The sequence below is a fragment of the Triticum dicoccoides genome, chromosome 6B, assembly GCF_002162155.2.
Source record: "Triticum dicoccoides isolate Atlit2015 ecotype Zavitan chromosome 6B, WEW_v2.0, whole genome shotgun sequence".
Taxonomy (NCBI): domain Eukaryota; kingdom Viridiplantae; phylum Streptophyta; class Magnoliopsida; order Poales; family Poaceae; genus Triticum; species Triticum dicoccoides.
This window is the reverse complement of record NC_041391.1, coordinates 164,895,515-164,904,729: the sequence shown is the minus strand read 5'-3', so window position 1 is coordinate 164,904,729 and position 9,215 is coordinate 164,895,515.

Sequence of the window (9,215 nt, the reverse complement as noted above, 5' to 3'; positions counted from 1 at the left end):
ATTCTGTGAGAATGTTGATACATCACATTCGCAAAAATTGTCAGTGTCACTATCCAATGTGAAACCCATCAACTTAAACCAACATTAAGAGTAGCAAACGTTTTGCGCCCAGTATGGAGGAGTTTTGAAAACAAAAGATATACCAAAAAGGGTGTCGTCGACCAATAATTTCAGAAAATAGCTGCGGTTGATTATATAAAATAAATAGAGGAAACATCATATTACCAGGACAAGAGGTCACATGCAGGTTACCAGCAATCTCAGCATCAGTGTGGTAGATGAAGCTTTGTTCCAAAAAGGCTCTTAGACACAACCTATAGCCTGAAAGGGCTCCAGGATCATATACTGCAAAATATACATAATATGCTTTCATGAACCTCCATTGCACACTTTGTCGCTATATGTGCATACAAATGTTTGATGCTTAGTCGGACCACAACATCAAAGCAATCTTGATAGGATTACTTGATGCCTGCAGCTAGCAGCAATGCAATTCATGGACATTGACCTCCTATAGATACCACGATCTGTAGTAAATTCACCTTAAAACAGACAAATATGAAGCGATATTATAGACAAGTTAACCTGTAATATAATTGTTTTGTGAACAAATCTACTACTGACCATTGAAAGAAATCTGAACATTCTTCATGGGTTCATTTATACTGTCGGGATACGTTAACAAACACACAATGCTGAATTCTTTATGGGTTCATTTCTCTCCAAAATTTAAGATGCATTGCGAACATTCCCTCTACACAAAATGGAACCACTCACTCTTTTCTCTAAGCGCTCTGCGTAGACAATCTCTCCACTTCCAGTAGCAACTAATTAACCTGCCAAAGCAACAATTAACGTTAGCGATGTAGGCGAACTCACTCACAAATAGCTACTATAAGGCTACTGAATATTAGAAAAAAACAAGAAGGCAAAAACGAAACTTGAAAAATAAAATAATTCCATCAATACCCTATTCTCCTTATTGTGAAGCCTGATTATCAACAACGGCATGTGCTGCGTCCGCGGGGTCGTCGGTGGCAATGCAAGGAGCGGGCCAAGCCAGGGATGCAGGAGGACAGGGAGGTTAGTGTCGAAGAGATTGTGAGGTAGGCGGGAGGGAAGTGTCGAAGAGATTGTGAGGTAGGCCGCCGACGGGGAAGGAAGTTCGAAGAGACTGTGAGGCAGGCCTCCGATGGGGAAGTAGAAGATTGCTTGCAACGGATGTGTGGCGTCCATGGGGTCGAAGGCTGTAGAATCTGCAGGGAAGGGGATAGGCCTGGGAGGCGCAAGGGTCATGTATGGAGGGGCAGGCGCGGCGAATCGATGGAATGATCTGCCTTATCTGGTCATCATCAACCTACAATCGAATGGAAACACACGTCATTTATTTTATTCGAAATGAATATTTCTAGCATCAATTGAAATCATGCTTGAACTACAAATGAATGAAGTGCTTGTTGGGATTGGAAATATATGTAGTCAGTGACATACAGCGATCCAACTGCTGAAATTTGTGCTCTTGAGCACCTACACAGGCCTGAAAGAAGTAATCAAAGAAGAGGGGAATCACTTATGAACACTGCAAGTTTGCAACTAATTTGTAGTGTGGTTAATTACATATTTACATGTCGACCGGGCAGAGAAGCAAGCACTCGTGATCTTGCCTGCTGCTGAACACTCTCTGATTATGCACCCCAATGGACAATTGTGGGGTCATCATTCTGCACAAATTTGCAAGATGACCTTGTATAATGCATTTCAAGTGTGAACTGCTAGCTAGGAGAAAACTGAATGTGTGGAGCACCTGACGATGGTAACGATGTGCTTGGAGGCGGCAGTGATGCACCGGCCCTGGTCGCCGAGGTCGAAGCCATCGGTTAGCTTGGGCATGGCGTCGCCGGACCGTGTCCCCCCCCAGCAAACCTCCCCTCCCCCTCCTCCTCCTCCCCCTCGTTGTCTTAGTTCCTCTACCCCGCCTCACCGTCGAACTTGTCCTCTCGCCGCAGAGCGACGGGCGAGCGGGCCATGTCTCCCGACGGCACGCGTCTCGATTGCCCCCTGGGTGGCGGCCGCCCGGCTGAGCTCCTCGGCGGCCCGTTGCCCTAGTGGTGGCGGCTTGGCGGCCAGCAGGGCCTCGCCTCCCTGGCGGACCTTGTTCGTCGCCATCGTCGTCGCGGAGCCCCGGCGGATTTTGAAACTGATTTATATCCAATGAAACTCGACAGAAACTCAAAAAAACAGAGGACTAAAATGTGTCCATGGATTATGAAGCGAATTCAGAAGGTGGGGAGAGATATGAGAAAACGAATTGCACCTTTAGAATTTTGAGGATCTCTGCTGTGGAGTCGGCGGCCAGGCCGGGGCAGCGGCTCTAGCGGCGGCCAGGCCGCGGCGGCGTGGCGGCGTGGTGCGGCGGAGGCGGCGGAGGCTGGGCGGTTGGGGAGGCGCGGGGGCGAGGCTGCGGGAGCGGCGTGGAGGCGGCGGAGGCTGGGCGGTTGGGGAGGCGCGGGGGCGAGGCTGCGGGAGCGGCGTGGAGGCGGCGGAGGCTGGGCGGTTGGGGAGGCGCGGGGGCGAGGCTGCGGGAGCGGCGTGGCGAGGGTCGTGGGATTCGCTTTCGTTAGCGTGGCCTAATCCCGTGGCTTGTTGTGTTAAACACCGAAGGATTATGGGCCATCAGATATTATAGATGGACGGATAAAATTGTTTGGATCTGCCCTTTTCTTTCTTTTATAGTGGTAGTAGATGAATCTCCAACCAGCGCTCAACCCCATCCACTAGGGGATCCAGGTGTAACGTGCTGTTTTTCCCACGTACCGGTACCGGCTGCTCACGGCGGTTCCAAATGGCAGGCGCTACGTGGTTGCCTCGTGGGCCCAACCTGGTTTTATTGCACCTCATATACGGGACATATACCTGATCAATACTATTGAGTATAATATTTATTTAGGAGTGATCAATACTGTTGAGTATAATGTTTATTTAGAAAACACAGGATAGCGTAGGATTTGTTCCTGCCTTGACTTATACTCCAAAATGACCATGTACTTCTATATATATGTTCATGAGGCTCAAGCAATACAACGAACAATTCCACCAAATTCATCTCTCCCTTCTAACATGGTATTAGTTTCCGAATTCTAAACCCTAGCCGCCGCCGCTTCCGCACCCGCGCGCCGTCACTGGGGCGGTCGGCCTCCATGACCGTTGCCGGGGACCGCGCCGCCCGTACCTAGGGTTCGTCCGCCGGTCGTGTTGATCGGCTGCCCTAGAGAGTCTTTTTCCTGAACCCTTGCTCCGGGTTTTCTCTCTCCCGTCGGTCATCTTGATTGGCGGTTTCTTTTTGGTTTTTTGATCTAATCTTGATCGGTTTGTGTCGCCCACCGTCGCCGTCGACCCCGTGCGCCTCTACTCCAACCCCGGCGCGATCAGCCGGCTTCTTCACCGACCCGGCGGCCCCGCGCGTCGTCCGCACGTCTGCCCGCCGGTCGCCCCGACTCGCCGGCCTCGTGCGTCGTCCGCGCGTTTGCCCGCTGGTCGCCCCGACCCGGCGATCTCGCGTCATGCGGTGGCCCTTCACCGCCAGCGTTCGCGCGCTGGCCCGCCCGTCGATCTACGCCGGCCGTCACCGCCCTGCTCCGACTGGGACTCCTGCATCACCCCGACCCGGCGGCCTCGCGACATGCGGCGGCCAATCATAGACGCCCTGTCACCCGCTGTCGCCGAGTTCATCTCGGACTCCGCCGCTACCCCGTCTCCACCGAGTGGCGTCCCCGACCTCGCGCGCGGTCGGATTGATCACCTGCCGGCCGCCGCGATCCGCCTCATCTATGCCGTGCGACCGACCTGGCCAGTCGGTGGCGCGCACATCCGCAGGCCCCGTGAAGACCGTCCCGAGTTCAGCGCGCCCCTCTACCGATCGAGCAACGGGCTGCCGCTGCGTCGCCCTGTCGGGCCGCAGCGCCGCTGCCCCGTGGTTCTTCTCCCAGCTGCACTGACCCGCGTCACCGCTGCGTCGCCCCTTCGGGCCGTAGTGCTGCGGCCCGTGGTCCACCGCCGCCCCGAGGCCGTCCGCTCCAGGTCGTCCCCGTGGCAGCACCGACCCTCGCGCCGCCGCTGCGTCTCCCCGTCGGGCCGTAGCGAGTGTGGCACGCGGTCCACGCTGCCGTCCTGGGGTCGTCCCCGCAGTTGCACCGACCCGTGCTTCTCCGCCACGCCACCCCTTCGGCTGTCATGCCGCGGTCCCTGTCGCTGCCCCGAGGTCTTCTGCCGTCGCCTTGACCTGCCCACCGTCGCGGAGTCGCCCCTTCGGGCCGTAGCGCTGCGGCCCCCGGTCCACCGCCGTTGCTGCGCGTCGACTTCCCGTGGTATGCGCCGGGCCGCCTCCCTTGATGCGGGAATGCCACCGTCTACGTCAGTCTTCGTCATGCTGTTGGGTTCTCCTCGCCTACTTCGAGCACCACCACCGCGCTCCTAACTTAGCCGCCGCCGCCGCCGTCAGGCCGCCGCCGCCGCTCTTCTTCGGCCGACGCTGCTGCTACCCCTGTAGCCGAGGCCGCCACCCATCCACATCCCTTCATCTTCGTCCAGCACCAGCCCATCGCCGTTATCTACCCCGAGCACTTCGTCTACTCCGACCACCATTGGTGACATTGGCCCCGCGCCGATGGACGCCGCAACCATCGTCGAGTTCTTCTCTGCTAGCCCCTTCGATTTCTCCGACATGGCGTACAGCTCGTCCAGGTCCCTCGTCTACGCATGCCCGGTGCTGGCAATACTGATGCGTGCCTTCATCCACGATGTGTCCCCGGGCCTGGCAAGCCTGGTCGGCGCTTCGTCAACTTCGTCTTCGTCCGTCTACACATGCCCGGTGCTGGCAACACCGGTGCATGCCTTCGTCCATGATGTGTCCCCGGGCTTGGCGAACCCTCCGCGACGCGTCGTCAACACCGCATCCTTCTGGCGCACCACTACCTCGTCACCACTGCGCCCATGACTAACTCGGCGCCTCCTTGCGCCCGCGGCTCCACGGCGACTTCCTTGACACCGGCCACCCCGACTCGACATCGACCACGGCATTCCTCGCACAGCTACCTCGACCACGGCTCCACCACCCACGCTCTCGGCTACATCGACAAACGGCACAAAGGGCTACCGCCTTGCTTGAGCAACCTTGTCGGTTTCCACTCCAGCCACGACTTTTGCGATGCATCCCATTACGACTGTGGAGGGTGTCCGTCGGCTTGCCTTCAGATTCTTCTCCAGTCTCATCATCTGCGTCGCTACCGTTGTGACTGCGGGGGGATGTTGAGTATAATGTTTATTTAGGAAACATAGGATAGCGTAGGATTTGTTCCTTCCTTGACTTGTACTCCAAGATGACCATGTACTCCTATATATATGCCCGTGAGGCTCAAGCAATGCAACGAACAATTCCACCAAATTCCTCTCTTCCTTCTAACAAATACATCTCCTGCTCTGATCCCGAAAGAAACGAGCGAGCATAGATACCGGGAGCATGCAAGGACGAGCGCTCCAATGAATTTTCGCGCAGCATACATTGTACTTAATTTACCATGCAGAGTTTTGAGATACTTGGTCGTATATGCAGATCTTGACGGCCTAAATATTGTTCATGCATGATCTGACATGTAATCTCTACAACTTGGTGTATATGCAGATGGCCACTTGGTTGTCCACTTTAACTGTTCCTTTGAAAAATAAAACTATGCAAGCGCTGGATATTGATAGAGTTGTTAATGTTTGCAACTAAACAAAGGGATGTGTTTATATTTGCAACTAAGCAAACTGATGAATGCAGCTGGTAGAGAAAATTGATGAATCATCTGCATCCTCCTTGATTTGGTTAATCCTCTGCACTATATCTTTGTGAAGCACCGTATCTCCTAAGCTATATGTAACCATCAAGTTACAGAATATCCAAGATGACATGTGAAATATGGCTAACTTGCAATTGAGGTGTGATTCTGGCTAAAGGGTACGCCAATAGGGTGACCCTTCTCGCGGACTATGTCACCCACCCCAACCAATCCGCCTTCATACAAGGCCGATATATTTTGGATGGGGTGTTGGTCTTCCACGAAGTCCTGCATGAAGTCCGATCCAAGAACCACCGCGCGGTGTTCCTTAAGATCGACTTTCACAAGGCATACGACACTGTCCATTGGCCCTTCCTTCGGGAAGTTTTGCTTTGAAAGGGCTTCGACGACCGCTGGGTGACCCGCGTTATGCAACTCGTCACCTGCGGTCGGACGGCTGTCAACATCAACGGCGAGATAGGCCCCTACTTCCCCACCCTATGTGGGGTGCGCCAGGGTTACCCGTTCTCCCCGTTCCTCTTTAACATGGTTGTCGATGCCCTCGCGGTCATCCTAGATAAGGCCAAAGCGTGCAGCCATATCCGGGGCATTGTCCCCCTCCTTGTGGACGGAGGAGGGGTTTCCCTCCTCCAATATGCGTACGACACCATAGTCATGGTGGAGGGCTCCGCGTCCGACATCGCCAACCTGAAGTTCCTCCTCCTGTGCTTCCAACAGATGTCTGGGCTCACCATCAACTTCGACAAGAGCGAAGTGATGGTCCTAGGCTACCCACCCGACAAAGCTTTGTCCATTGCGGACCGGCTGAACTGCCGCATGGGCTCCTTCCCCACGACTTACTTGGTGGTGCCCATTAGTGACTCCAGACTCACAGTCGCGGATCTCCGCCCGACGGTGAGTAGGATGCAGCACAGGGTTGAACCCTGGAGGGGGCGCTGGCTGTCGAAAGCTGCCAGGATGATCCTAATCAACTCCTCACTTGCTAGCCTTCTCTGGTTTCTCATGAGCTTCTATGCCCTGCATGAGACCCTCCATCAGGAGGTGGCCAAATACCAGTCGAGGTTCTTTTGGGCTGGCGAGGGCGACAAGCAGAAGTACCATATGGTGAGCTGGCCCGACATCTGCAAACCCAAAGACCAGGGCAGCCTTGGGATCCTGTCATCCCGGCGCATAAACATTGCCCTCCTGACCCGTTGGCTGTGGCGTATTGCCAATGGGGAGGGAGGCCTTTGGCTCACCATCATCTGTAATAAATATCTCCGTGGCCAACCTCTTGCCTTTTGCCAACGTACGGGTGGATCCCAATTCTGGCAATCCGTGATCCAGCTTCTGCCCGTTCTGCGCATCGGCACTTCCATCACGGTTGGCTCCGGAGCCTCGACCTTGTTCTGGTTCGATCGTTGGATTGGGGACTCCCCCCGGCGGTGTGATTCCCAGAATTATTTGCCATTGCGGCTGACCCTCGGGTCTCTGTCGAGACGGCCCTTATTGACTTAGGGCGTCTCGCCTTCCGGCGACCTTTTGGCCCCCTTGAGGTGGCCGCCTGGGACTCCCTCCTCCAGGACATCACCCTTATGCCGATGAACGTTGACGAGAATCAGGATGCTGTCTCCTGGCGCCTTGAGCCCTCTGGCTGTTTCTCCACGAAGTCCCTGTACGGTGCAATTGCGCCATCGGCGGCCCCCGGACCCTTTAGCCTAATCTGGGACATCCGCCTACCACTGAAGATCAGGATTTTCCTTTGGCAATGGATCCGTGGACGCCTCCCTTCTGGGGTTGAAGTCCTCAAGCGTAATGGCACGGGCGATGGGATGTGCCCCATCTGTGGCATGGTAGAAGATGCTAACCACATCTTTTTTTCGTGCCACTCGGCCCAGTTCCTTTGGGCTTGCTTCCGCGAAACGGTTGGCGGACAGTGGTGTAATACCAACTTTCCCGACCTGCTGGCGGAGCTCAACGCATCCCCCTCTCGCTACCGCCATATTAGATGGTTGTGCGTTGGGGTCCTTGCCTGGACGTTGTGGAACATTCGCAATAAGCTCGTTATTCAGAAGGTCCCCCTCCGACTGCGACTAACGCTATCTTCAAATTGTGTGGTTACCTGCAGCTTTGGCGGCCGCTTAGCCGCCCCCAGGACCGAGACGTCATCACCACCCTCCTCTCCGATCTTCGCTCATTGGCGCTCCGCGTGGCTCCTCCGATGCCGCCTCCACCCCCTGAGCCTGACTAGGTCTCCTGGCAGCTCTGTGGTGCGTGTATTTTGTGTTTAGGACTTGTTGTGCTGTGCCCTCAGCATTGACCCTTTCGACTTTCGTGCTCTTGTGGACTTATGAGTGTGTGTGAGTGTGTTTGTGTTGGACCTTGTTGGATGCTTATTGTGCGGTTGGCTTTATATATAAAGCGGGGCGTAAAGCCTTTTTGGGTAACCAATTCCAAATGTTTTAATAGGAACACTGAAGAGAAATAAACAAGTGGTTTTGACTGGTTTATTTACATAAACGCTTATGATAGATTCACCATGCGAGAACCCAAAGTATCGACATCGGGAGTACAACCACTTCGTTCAAATCATTCAAATTGTAAGAGGGAAGCTTATGTGGCTATATCAACACACTGGAAGAGAAGGGTTGGTTTTGACTCTGCTTTACTAAGATGAAAGCTTAGATAAGATCGATGCACCATTCTGAACTCTGAAGCATGACATCAGGAGCACAACAACTTCCTCCAAATCATTCAGATAGTAGAGTTAAATGCATTCACTGCTAAAAGTTGCTAGCACGAAACATCAGGATAGAAGCTACACAGTACAAGATTCAGCAAGAAAGGAAAAAAAAATACTCCTTGGGTCATTTTTTTTAGGGAAACAGCAGGACTCTGCTGCATATTTTTAGTAATTTTCAAATAAGTGATACAAATCAAGGTTCCTTGGGTCATATGGTAACAACACTGTCCCCAGCATCCCTCTGTTCCGACATTATTTTAGAAATTTTTTCTTCTACTACTATGTCTGTACTCTCTGGGGGTAATCCTCCTTTCCGAAAAAGAAAAAGAAAAACTCGTCTGAACTCTGGTTCTTCTGCTCTAACTACAAAAACGAGCGAAGGTTGTGAATCTTATTGTTTTGAAATTAGGATGCTATTAATCGCCTCCATAGACTGTCTCTGTGTGCCGTCCATCCATGATGACATGTCATCCATCCATGATGATCGTGATGTCGAGTCTGCCTTCAGGAACGCCGCACAGGTGCACCCAAGATGCCCTCCTGTTACAATGTACTAGTAGTATCTTGATTGGCCTTCTCTGTAACTTAAATAAGCTGTTCCCCGGTTAACTTGTCTTATTCACTATTCCTTGTATTTACTGGCTCATGATACCATG